The sequence below is a fragment of the Solanum tuberosum genome, unplaced genomic scaffold (assembly GCF_000226075.1).
Source record: "Solanum tuberosum cultivar DM 1-3 516 R44 unplaced genomic scaffold, SolTub_3.0 scf00079, whole genome shotgun sequence".
Taxonomy (NCBI): domain Eukaryota; kingdom Viridiplantae; phylum Streptophyta; class Magnoliopsida; order Solanales; family Solanaceae; genus Solanum; species Solanum tuberosum.
The window spans coordinates 143,081-153,182 of record NW_006239004.1 but is presented as its reverse complement, the minus strand read 5'-3'; the positions used below and the strand labels follow the sequence as shown (position 1 = coordinate 153,182).

At 31.1% G+C, this 10,102-nt stretch overlaps 1 pseudogene; it reads left to right on the top strand.

The window, feature by feature from the left end:
- LOC102598812 (SUMO-conjugating enzyme SCE1-like) overlaps window positions 1-5,235 on the top strand; it is a 6,927-nt pseudogene extending 1,692 nt beyond the window's left edge.
- Window positions 5,236-10,102: the final 4,867 nt, after the last annotated feature.

Below are 10,102 nucleotides of genomic sequence, written 5' to 3'. Positions count from 1 at the left end.
CATGGTAAAAAGAGATATTTTTGAATTTCAAGAAAAACATTGTCAATATTTGCGTGCTTATTTTGAAATAATGGATTGTAGAGTTGCTATTACCACTGATATGGGTCGTAGTCCTAATGGTTTTGATTATTTAACTGTTACTGCGCATTGGACTGATTATAATTGGAATTTACAAAAAAGAATTATTGGTTATAAAATTTGTCAAAAGAAAAAAACTGGAATGTATATTGCTACTACTGTGTTGGAAATTTTAGATTTTTTCGGTCTTTGTGATAAAGTCATTAGTATTACTTTAGATAATGCTTCTGCTAATTTAAATGCTATTAATATGCTAGAACCTAGACTTTGTCCTATTAGTAAATATGCTTTTCATGTTAGATGTGCTGCGCATTTATTAAATTTGGTTGTTAGTGACGGTGTGAAATTATTTGAAAATAGTTGTGATAAGGTTGATAATGCCTGTTTTTATATTTTTCATATGAATAGTAGTAGTAGAATTAATCAATTTAAAGAGCTTTGTAATGCATGTAAACTTCCGTTTAGAAAAGTTCCGAAGCATGTAAAAACTAGATGCTCACTAGGTGTTGACACAGTAGTCAATACATCTCCTGAATTAGTATCATCATATGCTGGCAATTTTGAGAAAAACTAAAAAAAAATAGCTAGATGAGGTGAGACACCAATATTAGTCTAAGTTTTATTTAGAGGAATAAAAGGTAATGTGCTTTCATAAAAACAACATGTTTGGACACATACACTCTCCTTGTTAACGGATGATAACATCTGTAAACCTGTGCAATCTGTTGTATCCTATGAACACATAAGGGTAGGTCTTCAAATTAAACTTGGTACTACCCTTGATATACGTGAAGCACCTACAACTAAACACCTTTAAGATGTTTTAATCATGTTGCTCACCATATAACCTAAAAAATGGAGTAACCATATTTAAGACTGAGGACGACAGTCTATTAATGAGAAATAGTGCAGTGAGAAAGTCCCCAACTCATAGAAACAAAGGAAGATTAGCATGTAATACAAGAGTTAATACAATCTCATCAATATGCGTTTGTCCAAGCCTCTGGGATCTGCTGTAAGCCCCCATGATGTGGAAAAGGGAGGATATTAGGGGAAGCAGTGAGTGGAGATCCCCTTGCAGAGAGCCGAATGAGGGGAGACCCTTTCTTTCTGAGACTCCATTTTTTTCAGGTGTGTTAGGACATGAAATGTGCCTAATAGTACCACAATTTTCTAGATGTTTAATGAAGTCTATTTTGATTAATTCACCATCTTCATCACACTGGAGCATATTAATCTCTTTAGAGAACTGTTTTTACACAATTTTTTGAAATTTAACAAATACTTCAAAAAATTCAGACTTCTTTTTCATTGGATAAAGCTACGTATACCTTGTGTAATCATCTACAAACACTACATGATTATATTTCATATGCTGAGAATATTCAACAGGAGAAGGACCCCACAAATCAGAATGTGTTTTCGATAAAGATTCCTTCTCAATTTTATTCCTCAAGTCAAGTAGAAGTTTAAAAGTTTTGTCCAACTGAACTAGAACAGAAAATATGCATTTTATTCCAACTATTAACATTAATGCAACTACAAGTACTCAAAAATTTTAACATCTTGAAACTAGGATGTCCTAATATATTATGCCATATGATGCTTGATGTCTTCCAATCTTGTGTAGGAGTCAAAGCATAGAGTTCACTTCTCTTAGATCCCTAGGTTAGTAGTGTCCTTGTCTTCTTGTCCTTTACAACAATGTTAGTTTCATCAAATTCAAGAGTGCAACAATTATCCTTAGCAATTTTACAAACTGAGAGTAGATTCTCAGCAATCTTAGGAACTACACAGACCTCTATTTATTTTAGAGATGATATTGGTGTATTCCCATCATGTGTTATGTCTAATTGTGATCCATTCCAACAAAAAAATTATAAAATCCACTGTAGTGTTTAAATTAGATAGAATACATGAGTTATATTTCATATGACTACTGGCTCTTGAGTCTATATACAAAGTATCATATGTAGATGATGTACTATGAAGATTGATAGCAGCCAATGCATGTGGTAGTTCATCTACATATTGACAAGAGTAGTCCTATCTGTAAAAGCACTTAAGAGTAGTATGATTATTCCTACCACAAATTTTAAATGACTCGGTAGTATTCCTATCCTTATTTCTACTTTGAAAGCTTTGATTATTCTCAATATTTGATCCTTGTCCAAGAGGTTTGAGATCCCTTCCTTTGGAGTTGAAGTTGTTGTTTCCACTTCTCTAAGAGTAGTTTCCTCTTCCCCTTCACCTTTGGGAAAAGAATGCCATGTTAAGGTTCTGTAGTAGCAATTCTTCTTCATCCTCTTTCATATCAAGAATCCTAAGAGAATTAACAAATTGCGTAAGAGTGGAATATGGTGCATTACCTAGCATGAAAGTCCTTAAGGTCTTGTACTTGAGACCTAAACCTCTAGAAAAAATGATTACTTTTCTATCTTAATCCACAGGATTGTGATACCTTTGAATTTCTTAATGTAATCATCAATTTTCATGGTTCCTAGCCTAACACTTTGCAATTATTGTTTAAGCTAAAACACCTTATCTTTTGGTGCTTGAAGATAGGCTTTTTTAAGCATTCTCACATCTCCTTGGCAGTTGAGAAACCCACAATAAAGTACATGCCTTCTTCTATCAAGGTTCTTGAGATCCACTTCCTTAGTGGTACATTTTTCACCTCCGGTCATCAACACTGTCACTATATTATGCATCATCCTCAACACTTATAGCCACGACTTTCTCAACAGCCTTTCCAGTAGAATGACCACTCACAATTGGTATATTCTCCTTGATGATATAAGTTAATCTTATCACATAAATCAACTACATCATTTGTGTCCTCCATATGAGATAGTTTGTTAGCTCAAGTTTAATGGAACAAGAGACAATTAGGTGGTGAAAGGAAGAAGTGGACAGAGTATTAGTAGAGGGATCCATATCAGCTAGACGTGTGATTATTTTGAATTCAATACTTAGACAGCGGAAGATCTTAATCCTCTTATACCATGTAGAATTCTCAACAATAATTGAGAGAAATCAAGATATGTATTGATGGTTAATCATTTAAGTAGAGGTTGATATAGAGTTGTAGATTTGTAGAGTCCTAGGTTAGCATTAGAGTTATAGTATATTAAAAATACAATTACAATAGTAGAGGTTAACTACTACTATACCTACATAGCCTAGTCCAAGTCCGAGTTTAATTCTTTAACAGCTAACAAGACTTCTAATAGTTGAACCATGTTGATAAATTGAATCTTTATCTTCAGCTTGATCCTTATTTTCAACAGTTGTAGTCGGTGATTTTATGAAAAATATTGTCATCTATGAACCTAAAATCAATGTTTGTTACATTTTGAGAGTCACTCAAGTCCTTCGAGTTATTTCACAAATTTCTAAACAAAAGAAAGTTATAACCTTATAGCCTTGTAAGGTATGTATGTGTGCGTGATTCCCTGGATTTAATATGTAGAGTAGGAAAAATATGATCTTTGTGATGATGCAAAAGTCCATTTTGTAAAAGTACCATAAGGTTTGAATTTTAATCGTTTTGTTATGTATTAATTGCATATAAATGAAAGGATGTCTTCTTGAAGTGCTTTCAGTATCATAAGTCAGTTGTGTAAACGATCATGGGACATTCCTTTCACATTTCAAGTGAGAAAAACTCCTTCTCTCTAACTATTTTTGAGTTTTTGAATGATGCTCTAACAAGTGTTGTAAACTTTTTGTAAGCTTATGAATTTTATTATTTGTAGTCCAAAATTACCATAAGGTTTGAACTTTAATCTTTTTTTATGTATTAATTTCATATAAATGAGAGGATGTCTTTTTGAAGTGCTTTTAGTATGATAAGTCATTTGTGTAAACGATCATGGGACATTCCTTTCACATTTCATGTGCGAAAAACTCCTTCTCTCTGACTATTTTTGAGTTCCTGAATGATGCTCTAATAAATGTTGGAAACTTTCTGTAAGCTTATGAATTTTATTAGTTGTAGTACATTAGGGTGTAATGTGAAACTCATCATGGATTTTGCAAGATTTTATGGTGTTGATACTCTACTTTCTTCTTCTCCTAGTTCTTTCTTCTAATATTTGTCAGCAATAGTGATATGATATATTTGACTGATATGGTACAGACTGACTGGGAAGGTGGCTTCTATCCAATAACAATGCACTTTCGTGAAATCTATCCTTACAAGCCACCCAAGTGCAAGTTTCCTCAAGGTTTCTTTCATCCTAATGTTTATCCATCAGGAAAAGTATATCTGCCGTCTATCCTTAATGATGACATTGTAAGTTCTTGTCATTGTTGTTTTGTTACTTTGTTAGTTTTGTAAATTTGTATATCGGCTTCAAGATGACTCTTATGGTTATTGTGTTTTTATAACATTGTTTAGGGGTGGAGTCCTGCCAGTTAAACAAATTTTGGTGGGTATTCAATATTTGCTTGATCAGCCAAACCTTAATAATCCAGCACAAATAGAAGGTTATAATATATATATACAGGTAAATACTCAAGCTTGATGTGTACTTCATTGAGAATTTTTTTAAAGAAAAATCTTTAAAACTCAAGTTGCCATTTTGATTTTGTCTATTGGTACTATTCACAATAGCTTGTTTATCTGAAATTTTATGATGATTTCAATTGAGAAATGTTTACATGGATGCTTAGGTAAAAAATTAAAATTTACTATGTATTAAATGCATTAAAACTATTTTAGAGATACTATTGGATTGTAGGAGGGATTCCAAATGTCAATTGATTGCTTACAAATTTTGGTTAAATGGTAATGAGAAAATTAAGTTTTTGTTTCCATTCATAGAATATGGTGCATTTGAAATGTGATTATTGAGAAAATCATTTTAATTCCTATTTTTTGGATTTTCATTACAATATGTGACCTTAATTTTGCAGGATAATGTTGAGTATAAGAGACGAGTGAGACAACAGGCTGAGCAGTATCCAGCTCTTTTCTGACATTACTTTGTTATGAATTTAAGAATAATTATGTGACATTGTTAGTCCTCATCGACATGGTGGTCATGTGTCTAATTTGGTTCTTATCTTCTTTATAATTGAACAATTAATACAGTATGTGCGCAACATCCATGCTATTGCTATCTGTTATTTTGACAATGTGGTTGGTTTGTTGTTTCTCTTTCTACTTCATCAAAGGCTTTGTTTTTCTATGCTACCAATCTGGTAGTTGTTGACTGTGTGAAACCAGAGAAGCGATCTACTAGTCGTTATTGGTTTATAGGACCGATGGTCAAAAGATGATAAACTTCTTCCTCGAGTAACTTAGTTTTCTTCATCGCTTACCACATACTTCGCCTCTCAAATATGCAAAAATAGCGATCTTCAAAAGTTAGAATGAACAACAACTATATACCCTACTCAAAAGCAACTCACTTTTGTCAATATCTATATTCGAGACATTGTGAAGTATTGCTTAAAACTCTAGATTTGTTATCTATAATATTTTGCTTGAAACATAACATGTTATTTCGTTCTCTCTTTTATTCTATCTTGTGGTGTAACATACAAGCAAGGTCAACATCCTTGATGCTTATTGTAGGAAATATTAGGAGAGCTAAGTGCCTTCAATTTTAAATTACTCTTTTAAGGTACGGAAAATATGATAGTTGAGATCCTTTATTAATGTCATTAGATGATTATAAAAAAGCTTCCTTTCTCCACTTCCCTCATAATCATTGCTTCGAGGTCTTTTGCTCTTCTTTTGATCATTTCACTTTCCCTCGAGGTGTTCATCAATATTTTTACACTCTCCTCTATCTTCCCCTTCTTGATCATTGTGTTTGTTATGTCAAAAGTACTGTGATACACCTCTTCCCTAACCCCACATCAAATAACATGTTATGTCAAAAGTAATGTGATACACCTCTTCCCTAACCCCACATCAAATAACCTACCTCATCTTTTCATGGTAGGACTTCTCCACAAACAAGGGTCATGTCAGCATTGGCATTCGAGCTGTAAAAGATTCCAAGGTAGCATTCACAATGAGTCGGGAATGCTTCATTTGCTCTGGATTGGCCAAAATCTTTAGGTGTGGAACTTATGCTCTAACTAAGGAACATTTGTTGTTTGTCAACATTTTTTCCTTGAAGCTAGGAAGCATCGAGCTTTCTCACTCATTTTCTTGGGGTTTGTCACCCTTCCTTACTACCCAAAGAATAATGAATTTGAGGTCTCAAGAACAAAGGCTATTTCATAGAGCTCGGCATCAAAAACCACCCCATACATCAAGAACAAATGTACACGATCAAGTTTGGTTACTGAGAACCAATATAACTTAGGTTGTTGTATCGCTCTTGTATTATAGTATTTCTCGAATTGCTCAACTCTTCTCTCTTTAAAAGTGAAACAAATAATCAATCAACCATGATTTTTCACCATTATTTCCTTCTAAAGCTTCGTGTAAGTAGTCTTCAGTTCATAGATAGTGTTATGAATCAGAGCACATACAGCTCCAAGGGTATAATTCTTTAATTCTCTTCATCATCTCCGAGTATGGACCTTCAGAATTGGTTTTAATATCATACAAAAATTGAGATCTTTTAATTTTAATTTGATATGGTAAATTCAGAATCAATAAACTTTATGAATCTAAAATTACTTTCTCATGAGGTGTATACACGTTCAAACAATGTCCAACATAGCAGAACATAAGATTATGTGGATAAAACATAAGTATAGGTATCTTCAGTTGCTCGGCTAAGTCCATAGTCCAGGTAAGGCACACATCTGAAACTATGAAATAAGGACGAATCTCAATAATAAGATATTTGATAGGTTTCTGAAGCAACAATATTTCTATAAATATCATCACTACACCATAATAGGGTTTTAATGGCATGTATTTAGGTGCAATAAACTAATTGCCACTAATTTTTCTTCCAACCTCATATAATACCAGAAAATAAACTTTAACTACAAATAATCAATTTTTAGTGGCAACTTAAATAAATGGCCATTAAATTCCAAACTCATTATACTCACATTCTTTTATACTCTAAAATTTAGTGAAATTATCCACACTTCGTGTGACTGTAAGAAAAATTTATTTATTTATTTATTTTTACTTCTCATACATACTTATATATAAAATGTCACCCATAGAATGGGGCATGTACCCAACCAAGTACAAAATACTTCCCCAATCATTTGAATACCAAAATTACAATTATTTTGATTACCAAAATACATGTATGAATGTCTTCACTTTTCAAAATAACATTAGCAAACAATTCATGCTTCCTCCTTTGGGGAAATCAGTTAGTCTCTAAATTTTCTCAAAGATTTTTGCATCAATGGTGGCTTGTCTACTGTCACAGCCTATCCTCTCTTGATCCATCTGCATTCAAAATAGTTGAAATGGATGCATAAGATATTGGTTATGGTGGTATTTTAAAACAAAGAAAAAATGATAAAGATCATATCATTGTATTTGCATCCAAACATTGGAATAAATCCCAATAAAGTTATCCTACTATAAAGAAGGAAATTTTGGCAATTGTTTTGTGCAATTCAAAATTTCAACCAGATTTACTAAATTAAAAGTTTTTACTATGCATTGATTGTAAAGCTGCAAAATCTATTTTGAAAAAAGATATACAAAATCACTGAGGTATGGTATCTGGGTAACATATGTTTGTGTTTGCTTGTCTTTATGAGTTTTGAACAAGCAAGATCAGGTATATGTGAGTATCCATCCATAAATTTTTTGTGTATATACGGGAGTTTTTAAGATGAAATTTATTGCAGGGCTAAGTACTTTATAAGCTACTTCCTGGGGGTTGAAATTTCTGTCATCAAAGAAAATGGCTTAGTTTTATCCAAGACTAAGTATAGTCTCTTCCAAATTAATATTCAGTTTCTAGGATAATATCCAAGAAGGTACTATTATCCCTATCCCTATACAAGAAATCGCTAAAAAATAATTTTTATGATAGCAGTATGAATGGAATGTTATGCCCTTTGTACTAAAAATTACTCCCTCAAAATTTTAAAAAATATTGAATGATATTTTTAATCTTTTTTCAAAATTTCTTATAATTTACATTCATGATGTCCTAGTATTTTCTACTAGTATTTGAAACATTTAAAAGTTTTCTTCAATGTCATCAAAGAGAATGGCTTAGTTCCAGGGGCGGCTCAACGTAATTGGGGGTCTAAAGCAAAATTTTAATTCGCGGCCTAAAATATAAATATACTTCATATATGTATTTATTCAAAAAAAAATTACACTATTTAGATGAAAATTACTAGTACTTAATATTGTTTTTTCAGTTACTAGTTTTAGGTATGATTTTATCAACTCAACATTGAAAAACATGCTTTAAGTGAAACAATTATTATATGTATTGTTAACATAATGCTATAAGTAATAAGTTGATAAATATTAAATAAAAATAAGAGTTAGAACCATAGAATTTGACTCAAGAAGTTGATGACTTGATATACCTCATTTTAATATGCTTATAGTAATGCTTGAAGCTAAAATTTAAAAAGAATAAAAAAGAATTTGTAATTCACTTTGTTCAACACTTTTCACTATTAATTTTTATTTTTAATAAAGTACAAAAGATGTTAAAGTGGATAAAATAATTTATTTTAAAAAATTATACTTTTTATCATAAATAATTAATTTTCTATAAAAGTTTGAACACATAATTTATTCTTGACAATAATTTGGGGTCCCCCGAAATTTGGGGGCCTAAGGCAAAGGCCTTATTTTCCAAAGCATAGAGCTGCCCCTGCTTAGTTCTATCCAAGAATAAGTATAGTCTCTTTCAAATTAATATTCAATTGTTTGGACATAATATCCAACAAGGTACTATTATCCCTATCCAACGATCCATTCAATTTGCTTATAAACTTCCTGATCAAATTCTTGACAAAACTCAGCTCCAAAGATTTTGGAATGTGTCAATTACATAGAAGATTTTATTCCAAGACTTAGTAATTTACTAAAACCTCTTCATGATAGATTGAATAAATCCCCTCCTCCATGGGCCAACATCCACTCCAATGTCATTAAAGAAATAAAGTTTAAAGCTAAAGACCTTCCATGACTATCCCTTCTTGATCCCTCTGCATTCAAAATAGTTAAAAATGATGTATCAGATATTGGTTATAGTGATATTTTGAAGCAAGGAAACAATGACAAAGAGCATATCATTACATTGGCATCCAAACATTGGAATAAAGCCCAACAAAATTATCCTACTATAAAGAAGGAAACTTTAGCAATTATTTTGTGCATTTTATAATTTCAAGAAGATTTACTAAATAAAAGTTTTTACTACACATTGATTGTAAAGTTGCAAAATTTGTTTTGTAAAAAGATGTACAAAACCTTGATTCTAAACATATATTTGCTAGATGGTAAGCTATTTTGACTATTTTATTTTGATATTGAACTTATCAAAGGGAGCTTAAATTATATTTTAGGTTAACTTACTCGAGAATTCTTGCAGGATAGGTAATTATGGGTAGAAAAAAATTATTGAAACTAAGTACACAAAATGAGAATGAAACAATTGTTGGACAGCCAACCAAAAACCAAGTACAAGTTATTTCCCAGTAACAAACAATTTCAGTTGCTACCAAGCAATGCTCAACAAATTTTATTAATTATTTTTATTACTTGCATCAACATATATTTATAAGGTTATCATATTATAGATTTGATAAAATTAATAACATTATTTTTTATTCTATTTATTTAGAACAATACTAAAATATATATTCAATTAATATTTTTCTCTTTTTTGGACGAAATTAAAAAAAATTATTCAAAAATTGTTATACAGAGTAAAAAAAAAATGATTTTAAAAGAAGTATAAAAAAGTTAAAGGTTGATAATGTAATATATAATAGAATAGACAATTAAAAAAAGTCAATTAAAAATAAAGGAAGAGAATGATTATTTCTCAAAATTGAGGAGAAAGATTTGATTTTTAAGTAAAGTTGAAGGTATAAATGATTTCCA